Here is a 22,611-nt window from a genome sequence, read left to right as displayed (position 1 = left end):
TGGTCAGGCTGAGGCCACACGTAGGCAGCCAGGCCAGCCCATACCCTGCCCTCGCTCCTCTTCACTTTCATTCTGTTCCCAGCCAATCAGGAAACATGATTCTGGTCACAAAGAACTGGACACCTTGCAGGAGTCTGCCACATGACATAGGGCCTAAGAGACAAGTATGCCTTAGAAGTTGGCACCTTACAAATTCATGTAAGGACAAGGAGGGCAGGGTGTAAGACTACACCTCACACCCCACACCCCACACCTCAGACCTCCTCCTTTATCTACCCAATTGTCCTGAGGGCCCTCTGCTCCAGACAACATGGTGTAGATGGTGATTAGCAGGACGGCCTCCCTTGTGTCAGAAAGGCTCTAATCAAGAGAAACACAAACCACCAAGCAAAGCTATGATGGAGAACATTGGAGTTGAGATGCTCTGTAGGGTGGCCATGAGGACCACTTTCAGGAGGTACCATTTGATGGGAGACCCAAAGAACCACAGGCTGGCCTAGCAACGAGTGTAAGGTGTTCTTAGAGTGAGGACAACAGGAGTGATGCTCTTGAGCTTGAAAAGTTTTCAAGTTCAAAGAGCAGGTGTTCAAGGAGTGTCAGTATGGCACAAGTGCAGAAACAACAAATGCCTGTACCACACCAGCCATGTGCCAAGCAGGGCTCACCACCCACACGTTCACCAAGCTCCAGGACAACTGTGAGTGGAAGGAGCTTTTTGTCATCGCTGCTCTATAGACTAGGAAAGCATAGAGCCCAGTGGTGGAGCCAACAGGCAGTGCAGCCAGGTTTCAAACTCAGATGGCCCAGATCCCAAGCTGTGTGGTCTGTGCTCCCCAGGAATGGAGGTGAGACCAGATCTCAGAGCATGTGGTTGAGTCTGGAGTTTATGCCCAGAACAATGGGAACAGGGGATGATGGGAACAGGAGATGGTGGGAACAGGGGATGGTGGGAACAGGGGATGGTGGGAACAGGGGATGGTGGGAACAGGGGATGATGGGAAACAGGAGATGATGGGAACAAGGGATGATGGGAACAGGGGATGGTGGGAACAGGGGATGGTGGGAACAGGGGATGATGGGAACAGGGGATGGTGGGAACAGGGGATGGTGGGAACAGGGGATGGTGGGAACAGGGGATGGTGGGAACAGGGGATGGTGGGAACAGGGGATGGTGGGAACAGGGGATGGTGAGAACAGGGGATGATGTGAACAAGGGATGATGGAACAGGGGACAAGAGATGATGTCTAGCAGGCAGCTGGGGAGAAAACAAGTCAGAGATAGACTGGAGCACGAGGCAGGAATCCTGAAACAAGCTGCAGTTTCTCAAGGTTTACATGTCATACAGTGACCAGGGGCCCAAGGCTAAGAAAATACCCAGCCCTGTGCTGCACAGCTCTGCAGTGGGAGAGGTCAGATCTGGCATTGCACATCAGGCTTTGAAAACCAGCAACCAGAGAAAGAGACTGAAATAAACACCCAGTGGGAAAACTAATGGGCAAAGAAAGCCGGGGGCTGGAGAGATGGCTCAGCAGTTGAGAACACCCAATGTCTTAGTCAGGGTTTCCACTGCTGAGATAAAACACCATAACCAAAGCAACTTGAGGAGGAAATGCTTTACTTGGCTTACACTCCATATCACTGTTCATCAGGATAGAAACTCAGGAAGTCAGGACAGAAACTCAAGCAGGGCAGGAAGCAGAAGGCAGGAGCTGATGCAGAGGCCGTGGAGGGATGCTGCTGCCTATTGGCTTGCTCCCTGTGCCTTGCTCAGCCTGCTTTCTTAAGGAACCCAGGACCACCAGCTCAGGGATTGCCCCACTCAACAATGGGCTGCCACTCCATCAATCACTAATTAAGAGAGTGACATGCAGGCTTGCCCACAGCCTAAGCTCATGAAGGCATTTCCTAACTGAGGCTCCCTCCTCTCCAATGACTTTAGCTACACAAACAAACTGAATGAATGAATGAATCTCATTCAAGAAGCAGGTTACTTGACTTCAAAAGACCAAACTCCAATAGGAATGCTCTGAGAGAATGGAGGCCCGCTAGCCTTCCCAGCTGGGCCAGTGTCACTCCCTAGAACCATCTGAGGTACACTGCCCCTTCCTCTTTCTTGGGTCACCATCTTAAATCTGTGAAGGAGAAGCCAGCTTGCCAGTAGATACAGTTTGACAGTAAAATGCCCCCTATAGACCTATATGCTTAAATTCACCATCCTCATCTGGCACGGTCACTGTGGAAGCTGTGGAGCTTCCAGCAGAGAGGGACTACCTGGTAGAAAGGGGGCTGCTGGACATTGACCCCAAGAGCCTAGCCAGAAAGTGCTGCTTTCTGGTCTGGCGGGATATAAGAAGACCCAGCACACTGCCACCACCATGCCTCTGTCTCCGTGAGGGCCGGCATCCTCTCACACTGTGAGCCCACAAAAAGCCATTCTCCCTTCAGTTGCTTCTAGAAAGTATTTTGTCTCAAAGTTGAGAAAAGGGAACAGAACATCTAGGAGAGGACCAAGGCAGACCCCAAAGGCCAAGGCGGACCCCAAGCCTCCTGGTTCTACGCTCCCCAGTGATCAGCTGCTCCACTTGGGGTCTCTTCAAGGGTCAGGCACAGAGAAGATGATCATGATGTGACTTGGGGAATTTGTGGCCCTGATTAAGATAATAGACACTAGTGTCTCTTTAGTTCCTTCTAGCCGTCAGAGACTGTTGGGGAGCCTTGCCTTAATCTGGCACTCTGCTGCCTGTGACAGCCTGACACCTGCTGCTGCTGCTGCTGCTGCTGTATTTACAAAGTTCTGAGGGCCCTCTGGCCTAACACCCTTGGAGGGAGATCATGTCTAGCATGAACTACATGTGTTGTTTTGTTTACTGGTTTGGTGTGTGTATGTGTGTGTGTGTTGTATAAGTGTGCACTTGTGCATGTGTGTGCACACATGCCCTGAATGTGGAGGCCAGTGGTTGTATTTCTTCTTATTGATCTCCATCCTCGTCTTCAAGACAGAATCCCTTGGGGGTCTTGGAGATCACTGACTGTCTAGGTTGGGTGGCTATTCAGACCCCGGGGTCCCCCCCCCACCTTATCCCCTCCCCCAGTGTGGAGGTTAAAGGTGCAGGTGACCACGCCTGGCTTTTTATGTGGGTGCAAGGATCACAGACTCGGGCCTTCAAATTTGTGCAGCAAGCGTTTTACCCGCTGAGCGTCTCCTCAGCCCACTACATATGGCTTTATAGTCACTGTATAGTCATTTAACGGCTGCCTTTCATCAAAGACAGGGCTATTGGATTTCCGCTTCCGACATGAGATTTCCTTTGAAAAAGAATTCTTTTTTTTTTTTTTTTTTTTTAAGACTTTGATTAAAAGAAAGTATTCAGCAAATTGGATGCAGGCAGCAGACAAATAAGCAAGTCTGGGAAAGAGTACAGAGGCTCAGCACATGTACAACTGTGGTCTCCTGCAAGGGCCCCTTCAACCCTGACCGCTGTCCCAACTTGAGACCAAACAGATCTCACTGTGGATTTGCCCTCGCCACGCAGAGGTCTCACACATTTCTCAAAGCCATCATAGTTACAACTGTGCTTCCATCTCCGACTGCTCTACCACAGCCTCCCCTCCCCCCAGCTCCCTTCTCCCACAGCTGAGAACAAAGCTAAGTGCCCCGCCCCAGAGAGCTGCATCTACCCCCCCTCTTCTCCATCCATCCCTGCAGCCAGTCCTGTCAGCTCTGTCTTCTAGACATGGGCCTTTACTGTGGCCATCCCCTCATCTGCCTGGATCACCAGCGTGGCTGCCGGCCTGGCCAGCCCTCTTTCTTGTTCGTCTGTCCTCATCCTGGGGGGGTCCCAGGGCTTTCTTCAACCAGTGTCTGAATACTATATTCAGACCAAAAGCCAAAAACCGTGTTGTCTCCTGTCTCTCTGCAGGAACTCCCTGCAGCTTCAGCTGCCCTGGGCTCCTCCTCTCAAGCAGGTTCTCACGTGGGGTCTTTACTCTGGAGCATCCCCAGTTTGCAAAGAGAAACCCACCTCCCTCATTTCCTGACTCCATCAGGTCCCGGATCAGATGCCACCCACCCTGCCAACTGTGTTGAATGCTCTGTTGTCTGCCACCCACCACACAGGTAAGTCTCCTTGCCCTGTCCTATTCTCTCCTTTTATTTCCCACAATGCTCACTGCTTGCAGGCAAGATAATGGGTGCTCTTTCTGACTATCCCCCACAGCATGCAAACTCAGGGCAGCAGCAAGCTTGCTTGCTCTGTTCACACCCCCTCACCCGGCCCCATGCACACTGACTGGCAGGTGCCTGGTGGCCCTGAGAAGCCTGGTTCCTGCCTATCTGAACCCAGGGCAGGACTGGGGCCATGAGCTTTGCAAGCCTGAGTCCTTGCCATTTGCCAACAGTAACCTCCTGTGGGCTCGGCCTCCCATGCACTCTACTGAATAAGGTGCTTGCTATCTGGCTGAGAAGCATGTGCAACACGGATGAGATTCCCCAGTGGATGGCCAAAGAGCCAAGAGCACATGGGCAACACAAACTGAACCTGATTGGTTTAGAGAAACAGAGGAAGGAGTGGTGCAGATCTGAGAGGAACCGGATACACCGTACACATTCCCAAATAACTAATAAATGATTTTTAATAGAGAGAGAATAAAGTGAGAGACTGAGAAAAAAGTTATATTGATTTTTCTATCTTTTTCCTTGGTGATAAATGTGCCAAGTCAATAAGGTCAGACTTGGAGGACGGAACCCTGTGACATTCCTGCACATACCCACGCCTTATCAAAATGTCTTATGAAAGTTTTGAACATAAAGACAGGGGGAAATGCTGTACGGTTTCATGAGGATCCTGTGAACTTGCCCTGTCTTCTGAATGAACGTGCATGTGTGGACTTGGGTGTGAAAAAAATTAGTGAGGGTGGGCAAATGCTGGCACCAGGCAGGAAGCGAGTGTTTCCTTCTACTGGGTGCTCTGTGGTTTCTGTTTCGACTCCTCCCTCAGCTGTGCTGGCGAGCAGCCATAAGCCACAAACAAGTGAATGACACAACTTCTCCCCCAAACCCCGAAAACTCTCAAAGCCAGACAGGCAGCGTGGAAGACCCAAGGGAAACAACTTGTACATGACCCACCTTCCCTCTGAGCGGATCTGGGGACATCCCTAGGCAGCATCCTTCAGGACCAGATTGCAGTTAGATGGCCAGGAAGGGGCACGAGGTGGGTGAGCACAGAGTACAGAGACTGGGAGGAGGGAAGTGGGTGGGAACAGGAGGATATGGAAGCATAAAGAAAGACTAGAAGGTGAAGATGCCCCTGGACCTGGGAGTGGGGGGACAGGAGGAAGAGAGGGAGGAAGGGAGAGAGGGAGGGAGAGAGAATAAGTGAATGAACACATATGTGTGTTTGTGTCCTTATCCACACAGATGTTCCCAGAGCAGCTTAGCTGAGACAGGCCTGTTGTGTCCATTTATATTCTGCCATCATCCATGTCCCCGTTTTCTGTTTTCATCTGTGATGCTGATGCAGCCCAGGCCTTGTGCTTGCTGGCAGGAGCTCTGCCATAGGATGCTTTCCCGAGTCACTAAGGCCTACCTTGCCTTCTAGGTGCTTATCAGATGCCTGGATAGGCAGAGAAGCAGCTCAAGAGCAATGTGACACCCACAGCTCCGGCGAACGGCAACCTCAAACTTCACCGTGTATGCTCAGCAGCAACACATTCATTCACACATGTATGGACCCAACCATCAAGTCGCCCAGAGACAAGTGCCTGGCTCATATCCCTCAAACTCTGCACAACTGGACCCAACTCCTCCAAAACACCAGCATCACATCTCATAGTATAAGGACTCCTTCCTGCCATCACCCGGTACTCAGCACCCACTACTATGTCTGATTTGCACGTTTAGATCTTTTGTAGTCAAGTTCACCCTCAACCATGTGAACAGGATACAACGAAACAACATCCTTTGCACTTTATCTATTTCTGAAGTAGGCTCTCTACTCCTTAAATCCCTGAGTTATCCAGGGTGACCTAGATCTGGGGACCAGGCCATACCCCCCGGCACTGTCATCCAAGACTGATGGAGAATCAAATCATCTTGCTGCCCCTCCAGGTCTGGAGACTCAACCCTCCCCACCTCCACCCCAGACAGGTGAGCCCTGCATGACGCAGGTACTCCAAGCTCAAGAGCACGGCTCCCTGCCCCCTGGTCCAAGGGCAGGATTAACAGTCCTTATCCTTGGTGGTCAGGGCCAGGCAGACTAAGAGAAACAAAATAAAAGAAATAGGCTCTACTTTTGTGTCTGTGTATATGGTGGTGTGTGTGCACACGCATTCATGTGCATGTGTGTGTCTCAGTGGGAAGGCTTGAGGTAGCCTTCATTTTTCACCTTTCTCTTGAGCAGTCTTTCGCTGCTCTGAACTCATCAGCTAGGCTCCGCTGGCAGGCTAGGGAGCCCCAGGGGTCTGTCAGCGCTTCTGCAATGTCGGGGTTACAAGGGTTCACTACCACATCCAGCTGATGTATGTGTCCTGAGCATCAGACTCAAGTTCTCACACTCTCCACGGCACTCTTTTGCTCTTTTAAAATTAATTGATATCTTAACTTCCTCCCAAATAATAAATGTAATGCACGGTAAATAAATGTGCCTTGGTGAGGACTATTTTTGTCCCACAAAACACAGATTACAGAGTACAGTAACTGCCGTGCACAGAAGAGACTCAGCTGTGACATGTCAAATGATGTCAGGACGCATGAGGGAAGGGAGCTAAAAATAGCTCCACCGGGCTCAGCACAAGAGCTCCAGGGCTCCGGAGCATCAAGCTTGCGACCCAAGAGAAACTGGCTTCAGCCACATCCAGAGGAGGATCCGACTGGGTCTTCAGGCTGGGGACTTCGTGCTGGCAACTCTGCAGGTTCACAGTGCGTGACTCAAGGGAAGCAGGCTGCTCCTCACAATGAGGTTCTGAACATGCAGGATTTAAACCATTACCCCACAAGCAAGGGGGTTGCATCATGTAACACCAGTGTCTAGACGCTACGTTGAGGGTCTGCAACACTGACTGGGGACAGCACACCTTGGCAGTTGAGGAATTAATATAAATGTAATATAAAAAAAAATGTATACATATTACCTGTCCACAGAACGGCAAACTACTTGCTTACTTATGAGTGTGGCACAGGGAAAGACCATGAAGTACATAAAGAGACAGCGTGTTTCCATGAGGGCTTTCCTCTTATTTTTTTACCTCACTGGTACAAGTTGTGAAGCTGAACAGCAGTGAATTCACAGATCATTCTGGGAATGTTTCCTTCTGCAAGAGTCACACCTAGGTGGCAACTGAACGTCACCCAGACAACCCAGCTTTGATTACTCCTGAATGAACCTCAGCCATGTGTTTATATTACATATATGTGGTGTGTGTGGTGTGTGTGTGTGTGTGTGTGTGTATTATTCTTAAAGGTTGTGTTTTTTAAAATTAGTATGTATTTCACCGATCTGTACCCCACCCACAATACAAAACCCAAAACCCACACTGCATGCCAGACATGTGAGCTGACCTTTCCAGGCCCCCTAAGGAGGAAGCAGGTTTGGGGCGGGGGCTCGGGTGAGTCTGTCAGGGTGCAGAACTCTCCCTTCTCCTGAAGTGCTCAGGATCCAGAACACTCGGTTCCTGTTGGGTCAAAGCATCCACGCAGCCTGGAGCACGGCAGGCCCCTTAGGAAGCCATGAACTTGAAATCATATACCATCCTGACTCGAGACCCCCAACCTTACTTCCAAACCTATTGAATGCTTTGAATACGGAATCAAACAGTAGCCCTCATACATCCCCAAGCTGGGATGTTGGGACAGAGACCCCCAGGGGGACAATCACTCCTGACAGGGAAAGGTTTATCTCCAGCCATACATGAATGCTGAAACTGCCAACCAGCGAGGTTCTACTACATGCCGGATCTTCACAAAACATGGCTTGAGACAAAACGAAGGCAGACCCAAGGAAGCAGCAACCTATTGTTTCCTGGAAATCACCCCGGAGTACAGGATGAAAAGGCATGCAGGTGAAGCTTTTGTGTCTAGCCCAGAAGTAATAAGTTACAATGACATGCCATGGGAAGAAAGGCTGACCTACCGGCTCTTTCTGGGCTCTAGGGTACAAGCTCAGGGCTGGCCCTGGTCTGACCCAGGGGGGCAAGTAAATAGAATCTGCCCCGTGGGAGAAGGTCAGCACCCTCCCAGACCCCATGCTCCCATCCAACATAGTCCCTTGATTCTAGAAGCTGCAGCAAGGATGTGTTCAGCCTTTGACCATCAAAGGTCTCCCTGAAATAGCTGCCCACCCTTAGGGGGGACTCAACTTGCCTCATGGCCAAGGTCAAGGGGTGGTTCTGGATGGAAGTCTCCATTTTCCCCAGCAACTCGGCGTCCCTGCGGCTCCTGGATGTTCCCGGGTGCCCTGGGAGGCAGAGGCTGGCAAGGAGCCCCAGGCTTGCTCACTCGCTCATTCACACTCACTGAAAATCTTCCAGCCTAGCTAGCGCTGTGCAACACTGCAATTGCAAGGAAGCTTCTGTCTGCCTTTGGGGGCTGAAGCCCGTTATTACCTTAAACATTCTTAAATATAGATATGAGTGAGCAGAGCAGAGCTGGGGTGAGGAGGGCAGCCCAGGGCCAGAAGAGCAGCTCAGGGGACCAAGGGCCTGGTCCCTGCCAGCCCCCACTCTGCTCCATACCTCCAGGAATACAGCCTGGGCTGGCAGCCCACTAGAGTGAGGCAGAACTCTCCAGAACAGAAGCCCTAAGCCTCATATACAAACCCGCTCTTCCAGCAGCTGCTCCTCAGACTTGGGATAGTTCCGAGGATAACAGAGCGGCGGGGGTGGGGGGGTGGGGGGGCGTCGGGAGTATGTTTTTCTTAGAGACTTCTTAGGGGTGTGACTTTCCCACACCCCTGCCTGCAGTCCTGATCTCTTGACTGTGTCTGGAGCCAAGCCTGTGTGTTCATGATCCACTCTACAGCAAGGGGATTCTGACCCTCAACCCATGGACAAAGATGCTGACCCCCAGTCATGTCACAGAGTGATGGGGAGGCCAGTGTGTGAGGCTCGCCTGACACCCCACACTCACTCCAGGTCCCTGGGTCATTGGTTCAGGCATGGGACAAGAAGGTCAGCCTCAGTGGAGCCCAGGGTGAGAATGTCCATCCTCAGCCTCGATGGCAAAGGCTTCTCTGGGGTGCGCCTTCACATCACAGGACTTCAACAATGCGCCTAACCTGTGCCCGCTGGGCACTCTCAGGAGCCCTGCATTCTAATTCAGTTATGATGGCCAAAGTGCTTGGCACACTGCCCACACCCCCTAAAGGCAGAGGAGCCCCTGAGGTGAGAATGGTGCCCACACCCTTTCTTTACCACAAAGAGCCAGCCCGGGCCAGAAGCAAACTAGCCAAACTCTGTCACCAGGTTTCTGTGACATCAGCATGGCTCAGATCCTTCCCCAAGTGCAAATGGGAGCACTGAACCCTGTTTCCCCATCATGAGGGGCATCTCCTCACCTCCCAGTGTCCACCTTCACACCAGGTACCCTTCCCCACAGCTGAAATGAGATAAACAAAGACCTCAGCAGGAAGGCTTGGGGACATGAACTGGAGGAGGGAGAGAAGAAGAGGGAAGGGGCAGTAGAGATAGAGGAACCCCAAGAGTGAAGCCCCAACACAGAGCCAGGGCCCCACAGAAAATTCCTGGAGGGACTGTACTTCTATTGCATGTTTGCCCAGAACCACTTTCCATTAAGGATTCTGGGTAATTTAATCCCAGGGTCACTAATGACCCTGACAAATTGCCTCTGTCCTTTGGAGAGTCCTTGCCTGGCTCATGACACCTTTAAGCCTCATCCTGCCTCAGAAGAAGCCAGGGCACTCAGCTAGACCAAGGATACAGAAGACAGAGGTCACTACTAGACCCAGGGTCACTGTGGAGGCAGCTGTGGAGGGAGTGGGGCCTCTAGTCCTGCTGAGCTGGCCTCCCTCCGGTTGATCTATGGGCAGACATTTCTCTCTCTCTCTCTCTCTCTCTCTCTCTCTCTCAGGAAACAGGCTATCAAAGCCCACCAGCTGTGGTGAGATCCAGCGATCCACATCCCAGCACCCAGTCACAGCAGCACTGCCCTGGCATCTCAGACACTGTGCCTCAGGTTGGGGTTGCCAGTCTGGTCACAGGAAGCCACGAAATGTCATTTGAGGGTGAGGCTGTGGTGCTTCTGTGCCACAATAGCAAGCCATTATTTAAGAAGACAGAGGGCGAGGAGCCAGAGTCCACTCAGACTACTCAAGTGGAAAGTGGGTGATAGAGCGGGACCTCCAGAGTCCCAGGCTCCTGGACCACCAGCCAGCCTTCTACACGTGCCTCCCCTCCATCACCTGGGCCCCTTATCTGCCCTGTGTGCACAGCGAGCCAGCTGCTGCTCCCTCTCCCCATCTCTGCTTCAGTCTGGAGCTTTCTTGATCTCCCTACCTCTCACTGTTTCTCTGTTTAGCTCTGTCTCTGCATCACCAGTGTAACTGTCACACAGAGGCATTCCTGAGCCTTGTACCCCACTACCCTTCCCATCCTGAACCCCTCACTGACCCCTTGGGCTACTAGATCTCACTCTTAGTTCCTGTGCAATAAACCAGGGTTCTGGTGGTTTGGCTGGGCATGGGTAGACCCAGGGCACATGTGGGTGACCCCCACCCCCGACTCTGGCTGAAGACTGACGACATGGCACTTGATGCCAAAGAGTGTCTTCACATAGGGTGTCTCTGTGAGGTTGAGGAACGAGCCACAGAAAGCATTCTAGTCCACTATGCCACCCAAAGCACAAATGAGAAGGAGCCAGCTTTGGCCACCCATTTTCCCACCATGGGTGTGCATCGGGTACCAGACCTATGGCCTCTCTTCCTCTGGCTCCAAGTCCCTGAGTCCAGATTCTCTTTGGATCTTCATTCTTACTCACACCCGGACCACTCAAACTGTCCTTGGGGTTCTGGGCCCCGAGAACTTCCATACTCTTGCTGACAAGCACACTATGTCCAGGGCCTCCGGTAGCCTCCTCGCATTAACTGCAACCTTTAGTGTTCCTGTAACCCCCTAATGCCCCACGCTACCTCAATAGCCTATTTACAATTCCTAGTGCCCCTGGGAAGATGATATCTGTAACCTTTGAGCATCACAAGCCCTGCACACTCAAAACCAGTCCAATCCAGTCACCACAACCAGGACACTAGGAAACCTGCTTTTATCCATCTCTACCTGTGCTCCTTCTTCGGGGAAGGTGCATGTACTTCCCCTACCCTGGCCCCGGCCCCACCTCCCACAGGGTATTGCCACCCAGTTCAACCTGGAGCCCGTGGGAAGCCTGTCTAACTAGCACTTGCCTGTCAAGCCACATCTTGGCCTCACCCTCTGCTTTTTCTTGTTCCAGTGCCCGAGCACATAGCTTATGAACCCAGCACTGTGCTCCAAGACAAACTCGTTTCACTTGAGCTCCGAAAGGCACAAATACCGTCACTGTCTTTGCTCAGCTCTCCACCCCTTCCCCAGGCATTATGGGGCACACTGAAATCAAGCGCCTCGGTGTGCAGGGGGAAGCATCCTACGTTAGCACAACCCTTTGGAGTGTCGATTGCTTGTGTTTTATGAGGCCCCAGAACATTCACCTGCTCAAGTTTATGTCTCGGACTCTATCCTGAGAAAAGTATAATCTATTCCAAATGCCATGAATGCCACAGACATGAAGGAGTCCCTGCAATGCTAGTAATCACAGCAAACATTTTAAAGCTCTGCAAACGCCCCTACACCAGGGGCACAGCTAAGTAAATTTCTGCTAAAGTGGGTGTTTCCCTGGGAGACTGCTTGTGCCGTGCCTGCAATTTGGGAAATGAAACTTCAATTTAGACTACTTGAAATAGATGCTTTTGCTTGATTACAAAATAAGACAAAACCAGCGAGCCAGGTGCAAAGTAAGCACACTGCACTAGTGAGGAGAGAAGGGCACTGTTCGTGAGAGAGGGTGGAGCGGGCAGAGGGGCCTGGAGAGTCCTGTACTCAAGCCTCACGGAGCCTGAAGGTCAATCGTCCCCTGAGGTGGACAGGAGAGGGCTTACCCAGAGGCTCAGCAGGAGTTGAGTGATGGGGGCATCTGCTGGGTCTGAAGACGAGGCATGGTACTCATGGTAAGTGTCGACGGTGAGCATTGAGCAATGGACTGAATGCTTTTGCTTCCCTGATCCTACCATATGGATTGGCAAACGGCTCTTTGGTCTCAGCCCTGGTGGGACGCCATGAGCTGAACACGCCAAAGCACACCGTGTGGTCTCTGCAATGAGGAGCCCAGTGCTAGGCTCAGGGAGAATGTTGGGACTTGGACATGGAACTGAGAGTCAAAGGCACATCAGCCAATGGTCTTGGGGATCCAGGCTCGGTTATCATGTGGCTAGAACTATGCCAGGAAAGGAAGGATCCCTGGAGGAGCCTCCAAAAGGACTAGAGGACAAGGTCCCAAGGAAGCTGAGAGGCAGGATGTGATCAGAGTAAAGGGCTGTTCAGGTTCATGTGGAGGAAGAAACGTTCTGCATGGTGCTAGGTCAAGGGTGGGACCAGGGAAGTGAGCTGCTGAGGCGAGGGAAGGTAGAGAGGCACAGGTTTTGATTTCCCTTCAACCTGGGATTTCTCTTTATCATCTACATCCTATATCCTTTAGAGGGTGTTGGGCTCCAGGGTGCCCAATGCCCTCTTCTGGCCTCCATAAGCACTGCAGTCACACATGCATGCACACGTGTACACACATACACACACACACACACACACACACACACACACACACAAATGAATAAAAATAAAATACTTTAGAGCTACAATGACGGCTCAGAAGTTAAGAAAACTTGTCACTCTTAAGAAGATCCGGGGTGTGGTGGCGCACGCCTTTAATCCCAGCACTTGGGAGGCAGAGGCTGGTGGATTGCTGTGAGTTCGAGGCCAGCCTGGTCTACAAATTAAGTCCAGGACAACCAAGGCTACACAGAGAAACCCTGTCTTGAAAAACCAAGAGAGAGAGAGAGAGAGAGAGAATCTATGTTTAAGGAAAGGGGAAAACAAGTCAATACATGTAATGCAAAGAAGATCCTGGTTTGGTCCCAATAAGACTTCCATAGTGGCTCACAACCATCTGTAACTTAGAGTTCTAGGGGGCTCAGTGCCCTCTTCTGCCTGTGTGAGCATCAGGCAGGCATGTGGTGCACAGACATACACGCAGACAAAACACTCATACACATAAAAATAAAAAAAAATACATCTTCAAGATTTAAGAAAGTTTTAAAAATGTGAAACTCCACCCCCCCCAAAAAAAAAAAAAAAAAAAAAGTGAAACCCAAACACACAGAACCAGCAGAGTCCCATAAGCATAATCAAGTCCTCCACAGTTTTGCCTGCAGCCCACTGCTAAGACTTTTCATCTTTCACAAATATAGTAACTAAACTTCAGAGAAGGCCAGAGTCCACTCCGAGGCCACAGAGCTAGAAGGGGCAGGACTGTGATGAGAGACCTAGTCAGTGGGCCCCAGAGCCTACACAGACCATGGATGAGGTATCTCAGTAGCACTTTGGTGGGTGTCATGTCATGAAAGGCACAAGGCCTTTAGAAACTGAGCCACCAAGAAGCATATCAGAACTGCAGTCACTATGTCAGAGTGTATCAAAAGATGCCAAACTCACTCATGAAAAAAAATTAACTTAAGGGTCTCACTAGAGGCAGTCCTGTCACATATACATCCATGTGTGTTTCTGGTCTGGTGTCCTAATGCTGGTGTCTGTCCTCCAAAGCCACTATCAGCTCCAAATGGGACTTTGGAGCTATCTGGTATGGCCTAAACATAAAATGTCCCCCCACAGGCTCCTGTAGTGGGGGCTTAGATGCTGTCTAATGGGCTCTGTGGGGTGACTGGATCTGGAGGCCTCTGCTCTAATGGGTGGGTCACCTCGCCGGCAAAGTCAAAGTGTGAATAGACTATCTGTAAGGGGAGGGGAGCTAGAAAGGTGGGAGCTGGTTGGAGGAAGTGTGCTACTGAAGTCAGACTGTTGAAGGATCTCTCTTTCCCTCTGTTAGAGCTCTTTCCTCCTGCCCATCATGGCGTAACATATTGCCCTCACACCCATGACTGTCACTCCAACCCCCCAAAAAAGCACCTCACCTGAAGCTGCATCCATCAGGTACTTTGTCACACATTCTAAGCAATCCCTCTTCCTCCCTATGGTGGGCAAAAGACTGTCCCCTGAAGAGCCATGTCCACCCTGAACTTCAGAGGACCTCACTTAGCAATAGGGTCTTTGCAAATTTCATTAGTTAAGCTAGAATGAGGCCATCCTGAGCTATGGTGGAACCCAAGTCTAGTGACTCTGTCCTCACAGAAGTAGTGGGACACAAAAGACACACACACACACACACACACACACACACACACACACACACACGGAAGGTGTGGGGCACAGAGGTAGAGCCTGGGATGCTGTGGTACAGGCTGAGAACAGCAGGAACCATCAGAAGGTGCAAGAGGTAGAAAGACCCCTCCCAGGAATCTTCAGAGAGTGTGTGTGTGTGTGTGTGTGTGTGTGTGTGTGTGTGTGTGTCCCTACTCACACTTTGACTACAGAATTGTCAACTTCAGCTCTGTGGGAGAGCATACATCTCCCACATCAAAGCAACCATATCGGAGGTCATTTGCCATGGACTCCTAGAAAGCTAATGAACACAAGTACTCTCCCCACACGTACACACATGCACACATGCACATACATGCACACATGCATGCACACATGCACACACATGCATGCACACACATGCACTTTCTCTGCCAAGTCAGGGAATTTGGGCCTCTTGTATGGCTCCAGCTTACTTTAGCTCTTGCGGCCGCTTCCCATCCCCAGCCTCCGTTGCCCTCCCACTCCCACCCGGATGACAGCAGAGAAGTTCCCTCTGCCTCCTTCTCCAGAAGAGGGTTACCTCAAAGATCCAGACCAAATCCTGCCTCTACCACTTCCACATTTACCCCCTTCCTTGTTAGGACAAATCTTAGTGTCTCTCCACAGCTACAGACCCCTCTGTGGGGCCTCCACACTACTGAGGAGTATGGTGCACTCTCTCTTATGCCACCTGTTTCCCTTCATGTCTGAAGAACGCTGCTCCCTGGAGAGGCTCAGGGTAAAAGTTACCTATTCGTGGAAAACAATTAGACACCCTGACTCTGCCTCCCAAGTGCTGGGATTATAGATGTGTGACATCACTGCCTGGCCTGGGATGGTTTGGTTTGGTTTGGTTTTTTGAGACAGGGTCTTTCTGTGTAGCCCTGGCTGTCCTGAACTCACTTTGTAGAACAGGCTGGCCTTGAACTCACAGTGATCTGTCGGCCTCTGCCTCTGAGTGCTGGGATTAAAGGCATGCACCGCCATGCCTGGCTCCTGGGGTGGTTTTTTAATCATCACCACAATCCACTGCCCTGCATGGCACTTGGCACTCAGTAGATGCTAGGATGATAGAATGATTGCATACTCGAAAAAAGAAGGGGAGGGAGGGAGGGAGGCAGGGAGGGAGGGAGGGAGGGAGAGAGGGAGGGAGGGAAGGGAGAGAGTGGGGGAGGCGGGGTACTAACTAGTGGGCATCAGAGTCTCTCAAGCACCAGGCTGATGTCTCTGAACTGTCCCCTCTGCAGCTCTGTGGGAATCAAGAGAAACTATATGGCCACTATTTGTCACACAGAGGACAGGAAGAGGCTCCACTTCCTGCTGGAGCCATTCATGCATACAGATCAAATTTCCACCTGAGTCAGCTTCCTGGAACTCCCACTGAGAGGCACGTCTGTCACTACATGGCCAAACTGACATCAGAGTTGCCAAAGCCACAGGCATGTGGGAGATAACACTCAGGTGGCCCTACAGAAGCCCAAGAAGGCCAACTTCCAACATGTCACAGAGGATGGGGCCAAACACCCTTGTTGGTGAAGCTTGCAGCCCAGTTTTCCCTTCTCTCTGGGTCTGAAGACTCAGGCGATGTAGACTAGTGTGGAGAGACCGTGTCACAAAACCGTACAACATGCCACACTTTCCAGCTGCACTTCAGCACAGCATAGGGGTGAGGACCAGCGGAGCCTCTCCAGTAATTCCCTGATTTAACTTCTTCCTTCTTGCCACAGCAGGGGCAGGAGCTATTGTGGAGCCCTGTGTTAACTGTTTAGTTGATAACCTCAGCGTTGTTCCAGGAGAATGCAAGCTCACTGTGGGTGTTCAGGGCTTACTGGGATCTTAGTTCCTTTCCCACTGTGATAAGATCCAAACAACCCTCAGGGGATGAAGTTTATTTGGGCTTAGGGTTTTGGAAGGAGAGTCCATAATGTTGGGGAGAGTGAAGTGTGGCCTCAGGCAGCCAGAACAGAAGGCTGGCTGATCACATTTTCTTCTACAAACAGGAAGCAAAAAAGAGAAAACAAAAAGTGGGATGAGGTTATAAACGCTCAAAGATGTTCTTCCTCCAGCGAGGCTAAAGACCCTAAAAGTTCTACAACCGCCCCCTATCCCACACAGCAGTGCCTACTCGTGACCAAGTGTTCAAACGCATGAGCTGCTGGTGGAAATTTCTCAGTCACACAACCACAGCACATGGCTGGCATCTGCCTGAAATCCAGGGTGGACAATGAGCGGTGGCAGAGGACATTATTAAGCTGACTGTCCTTGTCCTCCTGGCAAGACAAGGGCACTGGCTTGTTCAGGTGAAAGGAGAAGACTGCTGACTTTTTGTTTGTTTTTTGTTTTTCAAGACAGGGTTTCTCTGTGTAGCCTGGGCTGTCCTGGACTCGCTTTGTAAACCAGGCTGGCCTCAAACTCACAGCGATCCACCTGCCTCATCCTCCCGAGTGCTGCGATTAAAGGCGACTGCTGACCCCTTTGTGCAATGCTGATGGCAAGGACAGGTTGGAATACAGGGAAGGCCCCGCCCAACGTACAACTGGTTGCTCTTCAAGGAGAAAAGCAAGGAAACAGGAAGTAGAGCAAGAGGGAAGCTTCCCGCCAGGTAAGAGGCAGATGCCCTCTAAAAGTGGGGGGCCAAGGATGGATGAGACTCAAAAGAAACACATGCTAGAAAGCCCAAGCAGTTTCTGAAGGATGGGGCATGGGGTAGACCTGGGAAGGCCTCTATAAGAGTCTTGCCTCTTCGCTGCCTATAAGGCCACTGTCCTTCAAAGCCCAAAGAGCTTAGAGAAGACCTCTTCTATGAGACATGGAGCTAAGGCATCTCCTTAGGACACCCCCACACCAGCCTGGATGCAACGAGCTTCAGGAGTGTGCAAGGTCATCCACTTCTTATACAACACTCAGAGTGATCTCCGAGGGCTTGACTGTTGACAAGAGGAACAGTGACTCTTCCATCTCGGGGAGCGGGGGTACTTCAAATGGCAGTGAGCAGAATTCATTAGAACTACAAAGTTCAAACTTGACAGCATGGACAGAGCGCTCCAACTCTGATGGCTGCAAAGTGAGGGCATCCACATTGTCATGTGATACAAACTATTGAGCATGAGGGATGAAACAGGGCTCTCGAAGAAGCAAGGCAATCTTGTTTCTAGTCAAAAGAGGAAACCACACTCTCACACATACACAACCGCCTTGCTACTGCAACAACGAGGAGGTAGGAACATTTTTAAAACCATTTTTTAAAAAATGGTGTGTGAAAGGTTGAAAATATGTATCAACTGAGAAAAGTTGAGACAGGAATGGTAAGAAATACCCAAATGGAAATGGTACTATGAAAAACACAACATCACAAATGAAACCCTGATGAGATTGCCTTAGTAGTAGACCAGATAACCAGCAAAAATGGGGACAGCTGTAAGATGTTGACAGCTCCAAAACAGTAACAAGCCCCATTGTGAGCCAGCTGGTTTATTATGGAGAATCAAAGGCAGAGACAGCTTATGAGAGCACTTCTGGCCAAACTTCAAGGACTGGCCTCAAAAAAGTGGCCTGCAAGGGGGCTTCAATTTAGTAGGGATGCAATACAGAGGACTGTATGCTCCTGGACACTGCCAAAAACTAGAGTAGTCATCAGGCAACTGGTGGAGGCTGCATTTGATATAATGTCAACAGAGACAGACAGCTTCCCATAAAGGTTACAGGAGGAGACAGAATGGGGAAGTCAAGAGAGATGGGTTAGCCAGGTGCAGTGACACTCAGGGAGGCAGAGGCAGGAGGATCTCTGTGAGTTTGAGGCCAGCCTGGTCTACAAAGCAAGTCCAGGACAGCCGGGATGACACAGAGAAACAAGATGACCCAGTCTCAGGTGACTGTGCACAATCCAGTGGCCACATCTCCAACCCTGACTGTTGGGACAAGGAATGAATCCTAAAACAGCCAAGGCATATCACAAATACACAAACAAGTGCTTGGTGGCAAGACCACAGCAGGGCAACCAGTGTCTGCAGCCGCTATGCTATATTATCTAAAATGTCCAGTTTTGAGGTGGGGAATCCAGGATGAATGAAACATGGGACATTGTTACCAACACAAGGCTAAAAACAGATGACAGAAAATACCCAGAAAAAGGGCTAACTTGGTTATCAGACTCAGCAAAAACTTCACAGCCACCATAACAGATGTATTTTCTTTCTTTCTTTCTTTCTTTCTTTCTTTTCTTTCTTTCTTTTCTTTCTTTCTTTCTTTTTCAAGACAGGGTTTCTCTGTGTAACCTTGGCTGTCCTGGACATGCCTGACCATAGATGTATTTTCTTAAAGAAGAAATAGAAGACAATGTCCAACCAAATAGCAAATTTTGACAAGACAGGAACTGTCTCTAAGAATCCAGAATAAAGTCTAGTGTAGAGCAGTGTGGTTCATAGGACTGAATTGAAGAGAAAACATCACTAAGAGTCAGATCTGGGCTGACAGAAGAGTAACTGTTTTGACATAGTTTTTCATTATGACAACCAGAGAGAAATTTACAAAGAGGAGGGATGAAGAAAAGCAAAGATGTGTCCCATAAAGTGGATCCATGTATGTATAAGAGTCCCTGAATGAGAGGAGTGAAAAGAACAAAAAAAATCCAAAGGAAATAAGATCTAAAAATCTCTCCACGAAGGGGGGAAAAAAAACCACACCAAGGTTTAAATAACTGAAGCCACATGTCTAAGAAGGTGAGCAATCTCCAAATAGGAAACTCACACCCAGACTTATTGAAATCAAAATATTAACAGACAAAATAAAGAAAGAAATCTTGAACTAGCAAAAAGAAAAGATAGTTTAACAAGAGAAATGGCAACTTCTCTTCTAAAACAATGGGAATCAAAGAACAATGGATGCCACTTTCAAAATGCTGAAAAGGAGAGAAATTGTCAACATTAACCTTAAAGTCAGAAAATTATTTTCCAAAAGAGTCCAAAAGCCTAGTGGGGTGATGCACACCTTTAATCCTAAAACTTGGAAATAAGAGCAGGTGGGTCTCTGTGAGTTTGGGGCCAGCCTGTTCTACATAGCAAGTTCCAAGTGCTACATAATGAGATCCTGTCTTTAAAAACAAAAAGTGAATTACAGGCATTTTCAGTTGAATAGAACATAAGGCAGCCTTAAAAGGTTTTCTTAGAAAAGCTAGGAACATTTGTGCTAGCTAGTTTTATATCAACTTGACGCAAGCTAGACTCATAAGGTAACCTCAGTTGAGAAAATATCCTCCACCAGATTGGCCTGTGGGCTAGCCTATGGTGTATTTCATTGATGATTGATGGGTGAGGGTCCAACTCACTGTAGACCATGTCTCCCCTGGGTAGATAGCCCTGGGCACTGTAAGACAGAGCTGAGCAGGCCACAGAAAGCAAGCCAGTAGCAGCACTCCTTGACTGCTTCTGTTTCTGCCTTGAGGTCCTTCCCTGACTCCCTCAATGATAAGTATGACCCAAGATCTGTGAGATGGAAGAACCTCTTTCCTCTCCAGATGCTTCTGGTCATGGAGTTTTATCACAGCAATAGAACCCCAACTAGGGCAGCATGCTTTAGTCTAAAAGCAAGTGTCCAGGAGTTCCATCAAGGGAATTCTGCGCCTATAACAGACTGTGGAGGGAGTACTTCTCCTAACCTATTGTCTGGCTTAACAAACAACTGCATAAATGGCCCCACCCACATGTATAGAGGAATGTTAATTCAGAACATGGCTGCTCTGGCAGGAGATCACATCTAAAGACCTTCTAGGTCTATATGATCCAGCTGGAATACAAACATGCCTTTAATCCAGAAGACAGAGGCAAACGGATCTGAGTTCAAGGCCAGCCTCGTATAGAGAGCACATATCAGGTAAAGAAAAGCTGAGGTCCAGGCATGGTGGTACATGCCTTTAATCCCAAATGAAGGTAAAGTTAGTTTGTAGAAGGAAGTACTTTCACGCACACGCATTACTGCATCTGTACCTAGAACTGTAAAGTGTTTAACAAGACAGTGCAGAGGGCATGGGTGTGGACAAAACCATGTGGGGAAAGGAAGTGGCATCAGCTGTCAAGAATTTAGAACAATCGAAGAGAACCAGAAACAGAAGCTCCAAGGTGGGTGCAAGAAGCAAGCAAAGACAAAAGCAAAGCTCCTCCAAATCCCCCTTCTCTTCCTCATTCTCTCAGCTTCCTGAGGTATACTCACTGTGGTGACGCCCTGTGACACAATATCTCAGATGTACCTCGTCTAACAGCACAGAAGGGACAAAGAACAGTTGCGAGCGGGTCTATACCTGCTTAGATTTAGTTTAGCATGACTTCTGCTCATTACTCTGATAACTCAGGTACATATGGTCATCCTCAGAGCAAGCACTAAGAAAATAACCCTAACAGCCACTACAGACATAAAGTGCCACGTTAAAAGACATTTGATGTGGCAGGCATACAGGTGCACACCTTTAATGCCAGCACTCAGGAGGCAGAGGGAGGCAGATCTCTCTGCACAGGAGACCAGTTTGGTCTACATACTGAGTTCTAGGCCAACCAGGGTCACACAGTGAGACCGCGTCTCAAAACAAAACAAACAGCTCAATTAAAAAAACAGCCAAGGAAGACCAGAAAACAAGGAGCTGTAGAAGCAAAGGGGCAAGAGGTACAGCAGGTGTAGTTATTAGCATGATGACATTGAACATTAATGGCTACACAGGCCAGGAACTGCAGGAGACCATTGAAGACAGTGCAAGAGGGTGAGAGAGGGAGAGGGTGAGAGAGGGAGAGGGAGGCGGGGGAAAGGCAGAGGGTAAGAGAGTGCCAGACAGAGTGAAAGGGAGAGACAGGGTGAGACAGGGTGAGAAGGAGGTAAGAGAGAAAGGTTCTATGATGGTGAAGGTTCAATATATCAACAAGGAATAATAAGAGCGTGCATGCGCAGGTGAACACATCAGACACCAGCGTCAAAGCTGGAGAAATAGCTCAGCAGTTACGAGCACTTGTTGCTCTTACATAGTACCCAGGTTTGATTCCCAGAACCTACAAGGTGGCTCATCACCACCTGTAACTTTCAGTCATAGAAGATCTGACTACTGTGTGCACCAGGCATACACGCAGTACACAGACATACATGCAGACAAAACATTCATACACATAAGATGAAAATAAATATAAAAACTTAAGGAAAAAATTAGAGCCTCAAGGTAGAAAAAGAAACATCTGGGGCCAGATGGGTAATGACACTTGCCTCCAAACATCATGACATGAGTTCAATTTCTCCCCCCCATTTCTTCTTCCTCCTCCTCCTCCTCTTCCTCCTCCTCCTCCTGCCTCACAGAGACAGAAGTGGCTCTTGCAAGCTGCCCTCTTACCTCCACATGTGTCCTCTGGCCATTACCACTCCCAAAATAAAGTAAAATAACTAATTATTTTTAAATGTTTAAGCCTTTTTTTAATAAAAAGGTACCAAATTGATAGAATTAAAAGAAAATTAAGAGCCTAAAAATAATAGCCTGAGACTTCAGCAGCCCACTTTTAGTCATGATTAGAAAAGTAGGCAGAGGATCCCAAAGAAAACAGAGTGAAATAGCTGAGCAGCAGATTATTACCCCATACGATGGAAAATATGGGGCACTTTACCCAGCAACAGCAGACAACACAGTGGGAGGAACGTGTGGAAGGGGTTGGAAAGTTATGCAGTTATATTTTCATTAAAATTTTTAAAAGAAAAAATAGCATATATTTAAAGAAATTGAAATTGTATTAAAACTCTGGCTTCTGTACAAAAACGAATGAAACAAATCAATGACACACAACAGGGCACTGTGGAACACACCTGTAATCCCAGCACTCCAAAGGCAGATGCAGGTGGCTCTCTGTGAGTACGAGGCCAACCTGGTCTACAAATCGAGTCCAGAACAGCCAGGCTACACAGAGAACCCCTGTCTTGGGGGGGGGGGGAATCAATGACAAAGCTGGTGTGGTAGCTCTTGCTTTTATCCCCAGTGTTCAGGAGGCAGATGTGAGTTCAAGGCTAGGCTGGTCTACATAGTGAGTTCCCAGATAGACAGAACTACATACAGAGACCCTGTTCAGAAGAAGAAGAAAGGAGGAAGAGGAGGAGGAGTCAATAAT

At 49.4% G+C, this 22,611-nt stretch overlaps 1 protein-coding gene across 3 annotated transcripts in view; it reads right to left on the bottom strand.

Annotated features, from left to right (window-relative positions):
- Positions 1-22,611, bottom strand: part of Phactr3 (phosphatase and actin regulator 3) — a 212,673-nt gene that overhangs the window by 127,812 nt on the left and 62,250 nt on the right. Inside the window, exon 1 of one of the 3 annotated variants that reach the window (XM_051143927.1) lies at positions 8,358-8,521. The exons of the other annotated variants lie outside the window; for them this stretch is intronic. The gene's annotated coding sequence lies outside the window, so the exon portion shown is untranslated. Of the gene's footprint in view, positions 1-8,357; positions 8,522-22,611 lie in introns of those variants that run through there. 3 annotated transcript variants of the gene reach the window in all.

Source organism: Acomys russatus, chromosome 4, assembly GCF_903995435.1.
Source record: "Acomys russatus chromosome 4, mAcoRus1.1, whole genome shotgun sequence".
NCBI lineage: Eukaryota > Metazoa > Chordata > Mammalia > Rodentia > Muridae > Acomys > Acomys russatus.
This window is presented reverse-complemented; position numbering and strand designations above follow the sequence as displayed.